The sequence below is a fragment of the Leucopleurus acutus genome (assembly GCF_964270905.1).
Source record: "Leucopleurus acutus genome assembly, chromosome: 9".
Taxonomy (NCBI): domain Eukaryota; kingdom Metazoa; phylum Chordata; class Mammalia; order Artiodactyla; family Delphinidae; genus Leucopleurus; species Leucopleurus acutus.
This window is the reverse complement of record NC_139144.1, coordinates 39,940,722-39,951,603: the sequence shown is the minus strand read 5'-3', so window position 1 is coordinate 39,951,603 and position 10,882 is coordinate 39,940,722.

Here is a 10,882-nt window from a genome sequence, read left to right as displayed (position 1 = left end):
TTAGAATCTAAAATTATATCTTCGTATAATTTAGTGATCATTCATTACTGCAAACTCATTTTTCAAATTTATGGCTACTTGAAATTATTCGAGGGGAAAGGAATTGCTTATACTTACTTCTATCCATAAGAATGTTGTCTTAATGTAGAGTCCCCCAAATGTGAATTCCAAGACATGGAATTAGATTTATTTGAAGGGCAACATAGGAAGCAGGAGTGAAGGGGCAGGAAGAAAGAGAAAGGAAGGAGAGGCCATTACAGGTGTGCATTACTGAGACCTGCTGCTGGAGGGAACAGGGACTCAGTAGTGCAGGAAACTGTGAGAAACAGAATACTCGCCCTCCCTCCACTGGAAGGACAGGTGCTACATGCCGGTCCCCAGCTACCATCCTCCATTGGTTGAGGGTTACTCCTGGGGACATGAACTCCCTCCCACTGCTGGGCTCATATACCCAGGCTGAGGATGCTCCAGTGGCTTCAGAAAAAGCTCTGTGATGGAAAAGTGGAGACCCTCCTGCCTAGAGGTGCAGTAAAATACAAGATGCCCAGTTAAATTAGGATTTCAGACAAACAGTGAATACTTTTTAAATTATAAATATTATGTGAGATAGACTTACGTTAAAAAATTATTCCTTATATTCCTTATTCATTTAAAATCTAAATGTAACTAGGCATCCTATATTCTTTTTTTTCTCTTCTAAATCTGGCAGCCCTACCACTGGCAAAGTGCTTGTGATGGGCTGCTGTTGGCCTGAGTCTGAACTTGCCCAGAACTGTCTATCTCTGCTGCAGCTAAAGTCAGAGGTGGGCTGAGGGCAGGTGAAGCAGGGCACCAAAAGTGTAACTTAGATAAAGAATAAATCTACCTAACTTCACCAAACAGAATACCACATACACTCATCCTATGTGTTTTCATTTTTCTAATTGACACTTTTTTTTTTTGCTACAAATAGATATCCACTTAACGTCCTCATAAGTAATCTTTTACTTGACTCTGTACAGCACAAGTTTGCTTAACCAAAATTATACAACAGATTACTTATCTCCTGAATCTTCTCAAGTCCTCCTAGGCTTGCTCATGCCAGTTTCTTGTCACATTGTGATTATAGATGCTTCATATGATGCCAGTAAATGTTAGACTGGGCCTTCTGAGAAGCACATGGAAAGACAGGACCAGCCATGCGAGAGATTTACGAGGGGCAACAACACCTGTGAGAGGAATATGACGAGGTTTGACCACAGTGAATGAGAGAGGCAAGGAAAAAGGATGGGTAGAAGAGTCAGACTGTAGTACAGTTATAAGAGATCTGGGCAGGGCCATTGGGCAGTCATCCTTCAGAGGAGTCCTGTGTCCTGTGGGAGCAGGGCTGCCTTGTTGACCCTGCCACACTCAGGCACCGACCAGGAACAACTCCTGGGGAGCGTGGCCTTGGTGTGGACAGAAATGGACATCAGAGCACAGTATCTGGTGCCCTTGTCAGTTGGGCTCAACTGCTCACTTTCATGTGCAGTTGCTTCACAGTTTCATAGGAAGAGGTACAAAATACACCTGCTAAAGGTACTCATTGACTGAGTACCCTCTTTAGAGATAGTTTTGAAAAATACTTAAGTTAATACTCATATCCATGAAGCTGAAGTAACTGTGATATTGCATTTGTAGAGATATTTTAGGGCAGTGAAATTTTGTAGCATTTTTTCTCATCATAGCTTTTTAGACAACAGCTTATTTCATCAGCTCCTTAGAGATGTCTTGCAGTAAACTGGCGAAATATAGTAATAGTAGCTACTTATTAAGGCTATTGTAAGGACAATATGAAGACAACTCTAATAGAACCCTTAGCCTATCACTGCCACATGGTAAAAGTTCAATTAATGTTAGCTATTGGTGAATAATTCTTAAAAACCAATGTGGCATGGGAAAAAATGTGACATGTATCCATGTAAAATTGCCTTGCTTCTTATATTATTCCTAGCTCCACATTCCTGAGGAAGAACACAACATCTCTCCTCCCATTGCCAAAGAAACTGAGAAGATATGGGAGGTGATGTATGTGTTAACGAACCTTATCGCGGGAATCATTTCACAGTATATACATATATCAAATCATCACATTGTATGCCTTCATGGTGCACAATGTTTTATGTCAACTATATCTAAATAAAGCTGGAAAATTTTTTTAAAAAAGTAACTGAGGAATGGGTCACGAGGATTGATTCTTTTACTTGTTTTTAGGGATAGATGTCTGCAATTGTGGATGAACAACTCAAAATCTACCAACTTTATTGGTCATGTCATCTACTGCTGCCTAAAAAATCACCACTAAAACTTAGTGGCTTGAAACAATGCATAAGCATTTATTACATCTCAAGTTTCCCTTGGCCAAGAATTCAGGAAGGGGTCTTATGGGCAGTTCTCATTTGGAGTTTCTCATTTAGTTGTAGTCAGATATTGGCTGGTCCTGAAATCATCTGAAGGCACGATTGGGTTTGGAGGATCCATTTCCAGCATGACTTTCATTAGACTGGCAAGATGGTGCTGGCTGTTGGTTGGAAGCCTCAGGTCCTCTAAACAGGGTTGTTTGAGCGTCCTCACAGCATGGCGCTGGCTTCCTCCAGAGACAAAGGTGAAAGCTGCGATGCTTACATGACCAAGTCACACACCATACCCTCCACACAACTGCTCACACAGGGCTAGCGCACAAGGGTATGAATACTGAACACAAGGATTATTGGGAATCATCTTGGAGCTAATATGTTTATTAAAATCTCCTGCAGAATATATGTGTCCAGGAAAAATTACCTTTAATAAGAGTGCTTCTAATACTGGAGACTACAGAAAAGAATCATTTTTCACCAGAGCTAAACTAAGCCTTGGTTTTTCATTTGTAGACATAGGCAAATGCAACATGACTACCATATCCTACCCTTTTAGGAAAGGCCTAAAGCAAGGATGTAAGTGGGCAGCTTTCAAGCAGAATTCACCCCAAAGTCATACAGTGTTTGGCTTGGCCTAACCAGTGTGTATAATGAATATGCAATTAAATACCTTTAGAGAAGCATTTGTTCTCCACTTTGCCACAACTCCCTACAATCTTAAATCAAGTTATATATTATCTGCTCGACCCCTGAAAGGTCCCAGCAATCCCTACCTTAAAGAAGTGGAAATTCTAAGTGTAGAGAAAAGAGGGCCAAGGGGAAAAGAGGAATAGACAGAGAGTTCCTGAAGCAAGCTCACTCAGCTGTCCTCCTCCATGCAGAGGATATTATAAGAACAAATGAATGTCTTGGCAGTATCATGAACGATTTAACATAGGCAAGAGAACAGTGCTCTTGAGAGTGGAGTCTGTTCAATACTAAAGTACGGAAATGGAAACTCCTTCTCCGGAGGTCTTTAGAAAGAGGAAAGATTCTAATCTGTCTGGAAGAATTTAGGTGTGGTTTTTCTTGGGGATAAATGGGTTGGTTTATATAACTTACAAAGTTTCTTCTATGATTTTTTGACCCCCTTCTATGATTTTTTAAAAAGTTATTCCTTCTCCCTCCACTCTCCCCACACACAGAGTCCCCTTAAGTGCAGAGTACGTCATGACTGTATCATGAAGCTCAGCAATTCCCTCTTCTAGGAAATGGGAGACCACCCAGGCGAACAATGATAGGCTGTCCCCTAAAATCTACATATCTGGCTTGCCACAAATTGTCTGTCATTTCACTCTTCCATTTGTAGAATTATTTTCAAAGTCTGGTCATTAGCACTATTAATTTCAAAAGTTTCTATTATTTTGTTTCCTTTTTTCCCAAAAGTATTCCCCATGCAAAAATATTCTGATTTTTAGTATATCCAATAATATATGCATATCTTTAAAGCTCAACACTTTCAACTAAAGAACAAAGTAGTCTGTAATTTACGCTTTATCCCAAGCCCCAAAATTTTCAATGTGTGTGTTCTCATGTGAAGAAATCCAATGCTTCCAACGTATTCTTTGAATGTTATGTTTTCTTTTCTAAACAAACAATGTGATGATCAATTTCAACCTTATGCCCAGGCTTCTATACAAGTGTGTTTCCCATTAAAGTTCATCATAACTTTTCCAAATGTGTTTCTCAAACAAATCAAGATTCTTTTATCCCTATATAGCTAGATAGTCTTGATTTAATTTGAGAAAAATTTCACATATCAGAGGTCAACAGAAATTGTAGCTGAGTGCCACTGTTAAAATTTTCATTGCACTTAAAAAGATTGAAAAGATATACATCACCTTTCATGCTCAAAATTTAGAAACTTCTTAACTCTTTTTATCCCTGTGTTCACTCAGTGAACTTTTTTTGTACCTTTATTGAGGTATAATTGACAAATAAAATTGTAAGATATTTAAAGTGTATTTGATGATGATTTGATATACGTATACATTTTGGAAGGATTCTCCCCATCAAGTTAATTAACATATCCATCACCTCATATATTTACCTTTGTGTGTGTGTGTGTGTGTGTGAGAGAGAGAGAGAGAGAGAGAGAGAGATAGAACATTTAAGTTCTACTGCCTTAACAAAATTCAATTATTTAATACAGTGTTATCAACTATAGACACCATGTTATATACATTTGTATCTTTAGACTTCATTCATCTTAGAGCTGAAAGTTTGTACCCTTTTTACCAACCTCTCCGTATTTCCTCCACCATCTATTCCCTGGAGCCTACTTTTCTACTTTGTTCCTATGAACTTGACTTTTTAAAAAATTCTGTGTATAAATGATACCATGCAATCTTTGTTTTTCTCTGTCTGGCTTATTTCACTTAACACAATGCCCTCAAGGTCAGTCCGAGTTGTCACAAATGGCAGAATTTCCGTCTTTCTCGTGGCTGAATAATATTCTATTACATATTTAGATATAAGTCTTGGCTACTGTGAATAATGCTGCAATGGATCTGGGGGTGCAGATACCCTTTGATATCCTGTTTTCATTTCCTGTGGATATATACTTAGAAGTGAGATTGCTGGATCATATGGTAGCTCTACTTTTAACTTTTTGAGGCGAATCCCTACTGTTTTCCACAGTGGCTGCATTAGTTTACATTCGCCAACAGTGCAGAAGGGTTCCCTTTTCTCCACATCCTCGCCAACACTTGCTATCTCTTGTCTGTTTGATGATAGCCGTTGTAATAGGTGTGAGGTGAAATCTCATCGTGGTTTGGATTTGCATTTCCCTGATGATTAGTGATATTGAGCACCTTCTCATGTGCCTCTTGGCCATCTCTGTGTCCTCTTTGGAAAAGTGTCTATTCAGTTCCTCTGCCCATTTTAAAAATAGAATTGTTTGGGGGATTTTTGCTGTGTGAATTCTTTAAAATGTTTGCATATTAAATCCTTATCAGATATATGATTTGCAAACATTTTCTTCCATTCCATAGGTTGCCTTTTCATTTTGTTGGTGGTTTCCTTTGCTATGCAGGAATTTTTATTTTGATGTAGTCGCACTTGTTTATTTCAGTGAGTCTTAACTTTTAAAATCCAAGTCCCTGTTTTTAATTTTGAAAAATTTCAAACTTACAGCAAAGTTGAAAGAATTTTATAGTGAACACCCACATATGAATCACTTTTTACTATACCTTACTACTCGTCTTTTACCACACCCAGGTACACTTTTGATAAACATAAAACAACTGTCATCCCCTACTCCCCACAGTCTGATGCACAGGTTATCTTAAGAATTTCTGCTGTCATCTGTGTATCCCCACCAGACAAAAATATTTTTTAAAGCTTTATATTGTTTGTTTTGAATTATAATGATAGCAGTTTAAAAAATAATAATGACTACAGTGGATTGAAAAGAATTCAAGAGTTCATAATAAAACTTGAACAAAAATTCATTGGTCATCTTTGCAGGTTTCTGGTACCAATTCACCACTCTGAAAATGAATTAATAAATTGAAAAAATAAAGCATTTGTTCTGTTTTCCCTGTACAAACTGTATTTCTGGGTAACTAAATCTTCAACAAGAGAAAATTATTTATAGAAGAATTACAGCTAATAAATGCAGAGAGACTGGAAGAAAAGTCACCTTTTGCATCCCCTTAATGAAATAAAGGAACTAGACAAACATCAAAGACTACTAAAACCTTTAGGAAAAGGTGGAGAGGGAATATTATAATGGGGTAATCTGGCTGACAACTCCTGAATCTACCAATCAATCTTAGCATCACTAACTGTAAGACAGAAGACATTGTGGGTCTCCTGAATGATGTAATAAAGAGTACACAATACCATCTATAAAGTGTTTCTTTCTTTAAAAAGAAAAAATTGCACTGGAACCTAAGTCAAGACTCTGAATAGCTCTACCTCCCAGTTACAAAAAAAAAAAAAAAAAAAATACAGGCGATGGAAGCACTGGAAGTACAAGGTAAATAGTACCATGAGGAAGCCAGCAAACAAATGCAGAAAAACAGGACATTATCCAGGACCAATGAGCTGCTTTATTCAACAGCTGAAGGATATTAAAATGAAGGAGGGTAATAAGTGGAAGTAGATTAAAGAAACTTAAGAAACACATTAACCAAATAATAATTGAGGACCTTGCTTACATCCTAATTGAAACAAATTGAGTGTAAAAAGACATTTTTAAGATAGTTGAGGAAATTTGGATATGAAATGAATAGTAGATGACATTAAGCAATTATAAAATTATTTAGTTGCTTTAATAGCATTGTGATTATATTTAAAATGTCCTAGATCTTACAGTTAAGTACCAAAGGTGAAATGCTGTAATTTTGGGGATTTGCTTTAAAATACTCTAAAAAATTATGGAAAGATAGATAAAGCAAGATTAACAAGATATTCTCTCTGCACATATGATGTTTGGATGCTTTTATTAAAAGAGGTTAAGAAAGAATAGAAAAAAAATGTCATCAGGAGTGGTAATGATACAGGAAGGCACATGAGGGAGAAAGAATAGAGTTACCCATGGTTCATTAGCTTTAAAATATGTTATGTTTTAGAAAATTAAGTCAATAAATAGGAATGTGTTGAAAAATTATGCTGAGGTTGTATTGTATATGTGGGGGTGTGCGGGTGGTAGTCCTTTAATACCACATTAAGAATTTAATTATCTATTTTGTAATAAATATAAACCCAGTAAGGAACTTTACACTGAACAGTAATTACCTTGTTTTGAAAAAAAAATACGTTACCTTTAAATTTTTTTGCATTTAACCAATATGAAATCACTTGAGCATCACTTATTTTTAAAAAAGCTTTTTTGTTCATCCATTTAAAAAATATACAATAATCTTATAATAGTGAAAAGTTGTTTTTAAACCATTTTCTACCTCCTAAAATTCTGAGATGCTCTATACTCTCTCCTTCCCACCCGCACCCCATCGTGAAGTTGAGAATTTCCATTTAATATGTGTATGTGCGGTGGGGCAGGTAGCAGACAGAGGACAGAGAAACAAGAGGTCCTAGGGCATCAAAGGGTGAGAAACAGAGGCAGAATGAATTGTGGGAGCTGACGCCAACCTCTACTACCTGAAACCTTGCCATTTTCCCCACTACACGATATAGAAATGAAGCACCAAGGAAATCATGCCCAGATAGATTTCTGGAAGACTTTGCCTTCAGCTGGAACAGATAGAAGGAGACGGTCTATTGGATCCAAAGCAAGAAGATCAAGGAGTGGAGTAATGCAACTCTCAATTAGGGTTTGCAGACTTCAAGTTCAGGGAGCATTCAGCCACTCTGTCAGCCTCCTTAGGCAAGCAGGAGTTTTCCCTAAACACGGACGGCTCAAGTGACTCCTTTCGTGGGAACACTAAACAAAGCTTCTCTGGGTAAGTCACTGCAAGGAGTCCTGGAGAGATTTGGCAGCAGCTTTAGGCTTCATAGGGAGCTGGCAGAGGCAGCAGAGAAATGAGGTCGCACAGTGTAGGAAAAATCTCCTGACAGAGGCAAGGATTCAAGATTAGAGAACAGATACAAGTGGCAAGAAAGAGTGGTATTGATGAAAGGGAGGAAATGAATAGGGGTAGGGCAAGCATGCCCAATGTGTTGATCTGGTGGTGAGAGTCACCATGACAGGTTGGGAACCTAAAAAATGCAGAAAGCAAGAAAAGAATGAGAAGAAAACAGAATGTAGGGGTGGGGAAGAAATTAGGGGGAGAAAGGAAAAACAAGCAAGCATGAAAGTGGATACTGAGGGACTTACCTGGTGGCGCAGTGGTTAAGAATCCACCTGCCAATGCAGGGGACACAGGTTCGATCCCTGGTCTGGGAAAATCCCACGTGCCATGTAGCAACTAAGCCGGTATACCACAACTACTGAGCCTGTACTCTAGAGCCCATGAGCCACAACTGCTGAGCCTACATGCCACAACTACTGAAGCCAGTGTGCTCTCAGGCCCACGTGCCACAACTACTGAGACTGCGTGCTGCAGCTACTGAAGCCCACACTCCTAGAGCCCGTGCTCCGCAACAAGACAAGCCACCACAATGAGAAGCCTGCGCACCACAACAAAGAGTAGCCCCCGCTGGCTGCAGCTAGAGAAAGCCCACATGCAGCAACCAACACCCAAACGCAGCCAAAAATAATAATTAAAAGAAAAAAAAAGAAAGAAAAAGTGGATACTGAACCAGCCTAGAGAATCTTTATACATCTTTAAGGTATAACACATTTACCCCAACATACCATGGAAGAATAATATCGAGGTAGAATATCATGGTTAACTCAGATTACCTTCTTCTTAACATGTGCCATATTTATTAGACGTTCAACTGTTTGGATTTTTTCTCATAAATAAACAATATTCTTTGCCTAAATAAATTGTAATGTAGCTCTCATCTACTGTTCAAGAAGAATAAATATATAAGCAATTTTGCTAGAAGTTTATTTTTATTACTTGCTCAAGTATTGGTTTCTGTTTCAAAGTATGTCACAGGCCATCTCCTATTTCTTCCCTGCCCAGGCTCACCATGCACTTTGAAGGTGGCTGCCCCAACAAAGGAGATGGATCTCTCCAGCCTACTTGTACCAATGTGTGTGCCATTTCATCCTGCCCTCTCACCTTTGCTCTTCCCCAATTCCATTCCAGTATTTCCTAGTCTTTGATACTTTAGGCTTTGCCTCTCCATTATTTGACTCAACAATATGATTCTATTTACCTGGCTTTGACTTTTAAATACTTGCTAGCCTAGGAGTAGCTTTTCATGCTCTGGCTAGAGTGGAAGAGAGAAGGAGAAGCTGGCACAAATAATAGAGTACTGGCAGCCTTCAGGTGTGTCTAAGTACAACTTTGATGGATGCCAAGAATAGTATTTATAGCATGTGAATCCTTGCTGGGAGGCCCTGCAAAACTAGGCTTCATTCTCCTCTCTTTCCTCCTGCTGTTGGTTACCTTGGTTTCCCGCCTTCACTTGATCTAGCACTAATGTCTAAAAGAGTGATTCTCAACTTCAACTGCATGTTAGAGTCAACTAGGGGACTTTAGCAAATACCGATGCCAAGGTCCTAGCCTCTGTGATTTCATTGCAATCAGCCTGGGGTGCTGGTTGGGCTCTGGGATCTTTCAGATCTCCTCACGTAATGTTATCATAGAGCCAATGATAAAAAACACTGCCCTAGAAACATACCCCAGAGTTCTGGTTGCCTAAGTGATTCCAATCTGACCAATCCCTATTTATTTAAATTGGGGAGGAAAGGGGACTGAATATATGATAACTGAAGTATCATTTACTAATAAATTAATAATTCTGAAAATGATAGAGCCAATCCAAGTGTATCAATATGCATTGGAATGCTGTAGCATTACCTTAGCCCACTGAAATAAATTAACATGTCATCTAGACTAAATGCAAGGAAGATGTTCATGTTGCACTTGGTGCAATGTGGAGTATAGGAAGAATGAAACCAGAAATATGTGGTATTCATAACAGACTGTCAAAGCCAGATACAATTCAAGAGGTTTACGGAATGTATGAGGAGACGGTGCCAAGCACTTAAGAGAAAATGAACCGGAGCTGCAGCCATGGGACATGGGACCAATGATTAGGAAAAGGAAAATGGAAAAGGCAACAAGAGACATTTACTAGTTGATTCCAGTTAGTTCCAGTGGAAGGAATACTGTAAAAAGCCTGGTCAAGATTTGCCAAATTGTGCTGTGCAAGTATAACCTGACACCTGATTGCTCACAGGTCCTAATAAAAATGCTTCATTTTGTTTTCCTTTAAACACATTGTATTAGTCTGTATAAGCTGAGCTATGCTGCAGTAACAAATAATGTCTCCCCTACAAAATCTCAAAGGATCAATACCACAAAATGTCTCAGTCACACACCATGTCCATTAGGAGGAGGTAGTAGTCATTCAGGAGCCCAGACGGACGAAGCAGCCACTTTCGCAGATGTTGCCATCCTCATGTCAAACCAAAAGAAATGTCATGGAAAATCTTGCACTGGCATTTAAATGCTCGCATTCAGAACTGACCCAAATTATTTCTATTTATAACTCACTGGCTATAACTAGTCACCTGGCCCCATGCAACGAGAAGGGATCAAGGAAGTGTAATCTAACCATGTGCCGAGAAGAGCAGAGGACCAGAAATATGACAAGCAGTTCAAACGGTACCACCATCTTCATGGTGAAACAGTCAACCTTTTCTTGTCTTTCTTGTTTCTCATGGAAACAGCTATGTATAAAGATATGTCATGTTATATAACTTGGTTGTACCCACTAAAATGTAATGAGGGAAAGAAATTTTGTTTTTATCTGATGTGTCCCTAGGGCCTAAAACAGTTCCTGTAACATGAGAGAGTTTAAACAAATATTTTTGGATAAATAAAACTCTTGTGAGAAGTAAGAATAGGCAGAGAGAGAGAGCTAAGAGTAATGTTATCATT